General features: G+C 36.5%; 1 pseudogene; it reads left to right on the plus strand.

The window, feature by feature from the left end:
* The first annotated feature begins 235 nt into the window (after positions 1–235).
* On the plus strand, positions 236–3,714 carry LOC130458136 (SPRY domain-containing SOCS box protein 3-like; annotated as a pseudogene).
* Positions 3,715–4,614: the final 900 nt, after the last annotated feature.

Here is a 4,614-nt window from a genome sequence, read left to right on the forward strand (position 1 = left end):
GGCTAACAAATGGATGTGGGGCCTCTGAATGTACCTCGGCTAAGAGAGAAAGGAGGGGGTAGTGGGTTATGATCTTTAGGTTTTAATTCTGTGAATATGATATTTGGGGTAGTATTCTAGGAGAATTAAAGTGGAACATCTGTGTGTTAACCCTGTTAGTATTTACTTTTATATTATTTCCTCTGTATTGGGGAGAGAACAAAAATGATGACAATTGCATTAGTAAGGGAAGTTAATGGGGGAAGTTACACAGAGGGGAGTGAGTGGGTGCCTCATCTTTTCTGAAGGATGCTCTGGAGCCTTCATTTCCCAAACTGCAACTCTGCCAGACAGCAAAGGTATGATGGCTCTCCATAACTTTAAAATCCTGACCATATTTTGATCCAGTCATACCACTGCTGGGATTTTACCCCAAATAGATAATAAGGAAAAAGACCTGTAAAAAAATATTTATAGCCATGCTCTTTGTGGTGGCAAAAAAATTGGAAAAATGAGAGGATGCCCTTCAGTTGATGAATGGATGAACAAATGGTGGTATCTGTTGGTGATGGAATACTATTGTGCTTAAAAGAACAATGAACTGCAGGAATTCCATGTGAACTGTAACAATCTCCAAGAACTAATGCACAGTGATAGGAGCAAAACCAGGAGAACATTGTACACAGAGACTGATACACTGTGGCACAACTGAACATAATCGACTTCTCTGCTAGTAGCAATCCAGTGATCCAGGACAATTTTGAGGGACTTATGAGAAAGAATTCTATTCATATTGCTAGTTTTAAAATTAATATTCAATAACTAAATATTATATTTTATAAAGTTTTATTCATAACTAAAACAAAAGAACTGCCTGACTTCAGCCCAGTTGCAGGTCCAAGAGAGGAAGAGGGATGAGTTATAGCCACTTAAATATAATCATGCAAAATGTGAGGACACAGGAAAAGGAAATTTTTAGGAAATAATAAGGAACTTCTGGGGGATGAAGTCCAAAGGCTCAAAATCTCCATTTAGACAACATCCAGAAAAAGAAATTTGGAAGTAGAAACACAGAAGCAAAACAACTGCTGGATCACATAGTTCATTGGGGATACTTTAGTGCAAATATTAATAATAAGGAAATAGATCTTGATCAATGACACATGTAAAACCCAGTGGAATTGCTTATTGGTTACAGGAGGGAGAGGGGAGGAGGAGAGGAAAAGAACATGAATCATGTAACAATGGAAAAATAATTTTAATTCATTAATTAAATAAAAAATTTTAAATTAAAAAAATGATGTTGCTGAGACAGTAATTAGCATGATTCAATTTAAAGGAGTAGCAAGAATCAATAAAAAGAAATAAAAGGTAGCATATGAAATCTTGGGAGGATAGTTATGATAGTTATAAAATAAGATATGATGAGCAAATTTTGTAAGAGTTTCTATAGTAAATATTCTACACAGGGAACCGATGTCTATCTAGAGCTAGATGAAATAGTAATGTCTCAAGTGTGAAAGGGTACTTTCAGAACTGTCAATATATAGTAAATAAATTGTAAATGTATGAAGGATACCTATTACATAATATGTATCTAAGTTATAAATTTTGGGAGCTGTCAGGCATCATGAAGTCTTCTCCACTCAAAGCTACCAGGAAATAGCATGAGAATCAACCCTACCTTAGTAAAACTCGTTCTGGGAGATGATGCTGGTAACAAATTGTATCTTTTTCAAGGACCACATAAGCTAAATATTGAGAGACTCATTACCACACTGGTCACTTTGATATGAATTATTTGTCATGATAACCCACAAAGCAATGAAAAATGCAAATGAAATTCTTCATGGACCTTTTCTACTTCTGTAATGAGGTTGACAGAATGGCAGAAAGGTAGACAAAAGTTATCAAGAATCACACAGGTTTTAGTGTTTATGGATAACTTAACCAATCTCTTGAGATCTTTTTTTCCAATGTCAAATGAAGAAACATACTACATAAAACCTTGATATTATTTATAAAAGAAATCTGAAAAAAGAAGATGAGTTTACATGGAAGGATAGATCACCTGGTAAAGGCAAATGAAGGATTAGGAAAAGTTCACTTTTATTATTTTTTCAAAGATGTTTTATTTTCCCAATTACGTGTATAGCAATTTCCAACATATATTTTCTGAAATTATAAGATCCAAATTGGCTTACTCTCTTCTCCCCTCCCCCTTTTATTGGAGATGGTAAGCAATTTGATCTGCATTATACATGTATTATCATGCCAAACTTAAATCCATATTGGTCATTGTTGTAATAGAACAGTTAAAATCCAAACACCCAAGTACAACCATAAATAAACTAATGTGAAAGATATTATGTTTTTATATGCATCTAACAGCCATAGCATTGCTGGGTTTTTACCCCAAAGAGATAATAAGGAAAAAAGATTTGTACAAGAATATTCATAGCTATGCTCTTTGTGGTGTCAAAAAATTGGGGAATGGCTAAACAAATTGTGGTATATGTTGGTGATGGAATACTATTGTGCTCAAAGGAATAATAAACTGGAGGAATTTCATGGGAACTGGAATGACCTTCAGGAATTGATGCAGAGTAAAAGGAGTAGAACCAGGAGAATATTATACACAGAGACTGATACACTGTGGTACAATCGAATATAATGGACTTCTCCATTAGTGGCAATGTAGTGATACTGAAAAACTTGGAGGGATCAATGAGAAAGAGCACTATCCACATTCAGAGGGAAAACTGGGAGTAAAAACATAGAAGAAAAACAACTGCTTGATTACATAGGTCGAGGGGATATGATTGGGGATGTAGATTCTAAATGAACATTCTAATGCAAACACCAACAACAGAAATAGGTTCTGATCAAGGACACATGTTTCCCTCTCTGCCACCTTCCTTTCCAAGAGTTATGTCTAGGACTGGGGAATCCTACTGTAACTATGAGAGCCAAAGCAAACTTTGTATTGTACCAGCCACCACATAAGCCATTAAAACAGCGGACTACCACTACGGGGAGGAAGATGCCTATTATGACTGGGTATGGGATGATTTAAACAAATTTAAACCACTTTGCTAAGTTTCAGTAACTGCTAAGTCAATTTCCAAATGGAAACAGCAATGACACAACAGCCATGCATGAGAGCAAGGATCTATGTGAAGTCCAGCACTTTCAACAGATCAAGATGACATCCATTTTCTGGCACTGATATGATGGTTATCATTGAGTTTTGACACACATTATGCAGTTTTCTGGGCAAGGATGAAGACAGCTGGGGCCACTCCTATGCAAGACATCCATCACATGGGTGACAAGATGAGGTTCTCATCATGATGTTGTCCAGACTCCATAACTGGGGTTTGCCTAGACACATGTTATGGGACATTGGCTTCCTTAAAAAAAACAGGAAATGCATAAGAATTGCTACCACAAAACTGCAGAAAAAGTAATTCTATATCATCATTGTCTCCACTTCTGGCAAAAGCAGCATTAAGGTGATCCACAACTGTGCCACCCTCACTTTTCTGAAGTATCTCTGATGTTTCTCCCTATGTTAACTATTATCTGACTTGGGACACACTGGAAGTATTGCCTCTGCCAACTGGCCTCACACAGGTGCTTCATAACAAACTGGGTCGGGCCCAGACTTTGAACTCTACCCCTCTGCATAACCATCACCCAAGGTCATGGTACCTGCCTAGACTGTGCCATTAACCTAAGAGCATCAGTTCAGAAACAGATGATTAGAGTAAAGCTCTCTGAGTCCTACCTAAATCTTGATTTAGTCCAATAGCCACTACAGGTCCTTTTTAGTGGAGAGGAGATTGCTGTGCTACTGCTTTCCTCCTGGTTCTAGCTTATGATCACTACTGCTTCAGGAGTAGATAATGTTACAGTGTGGACTCAGTTGTTCTCAAATGTTCAGCTAAGAAGTGTGAGGAGAAAAGTCTGGTTAATATTAATATATGTATTCATGTTCCCCCATACTCCTTTTGTCTTCAGATCTAGGATGTAGGTGTTTTTTCTGTTGTTTTTTTTTTAGATCTCTTATGTTTTATCAGCTTCTTCTGCTCCTATATCAGATTGTATCAAATCATTTTAATAAAATCAAATTATAGATGTTACAAAAGTAAAAAAAAATGAAGAGGCAAGATATAGTGGACATGGCAAGCACTGAATAATATCAAAAAATTGAAACTTGTTCACATTTTAACAGATAATAGGTGACCTACTAAACTTGAGGGAGTCACACCAGAGTCATCTGTCTTTGTAAATCTTTAGGAGAAAGATTAAGGTTATTACAAAACTAGAACAAAAAACAAAAATAAAATAGAATGATTTTAAAAAGAACATAATTAAAATAGCTCAAATTTTTGTTCCTGATAGTTACACAGATATGGACAGAAGAAAGGGCATAGATACAGACACCAATAATGTGATATAGATGCAGTGTGCATGGTGACAAGAAAGCCATTTGAGTAGAAAGAAAGATTTGGATTAAAAATCTGTTTCTATGGGGCAGCTGGGTGGCTCAGTGGATTGAGAGCCAGACCTGGAGACGGGAGGTCCTAGGTTCAAATTTGGCCTCAGACACTTCCCAGCTGTGTGACCCTG

The sequence above is a fragment of the Monodelphis domestica genome, chromosome 3 (assembly GCF_027887165.1).
Source record: "Monodelphis domestica isolate mMonDom1 chromosome 3, mMonDom1.pri, whole genome shotgun sequence".
Classification (NCBI taxonomy): domain Eukaryota; kingdom Metazoa; phylum Chordata; class Mammalia; order Didelphimorphia; family Didelphidae; genus Monodelphis; species Monodelphis domestica.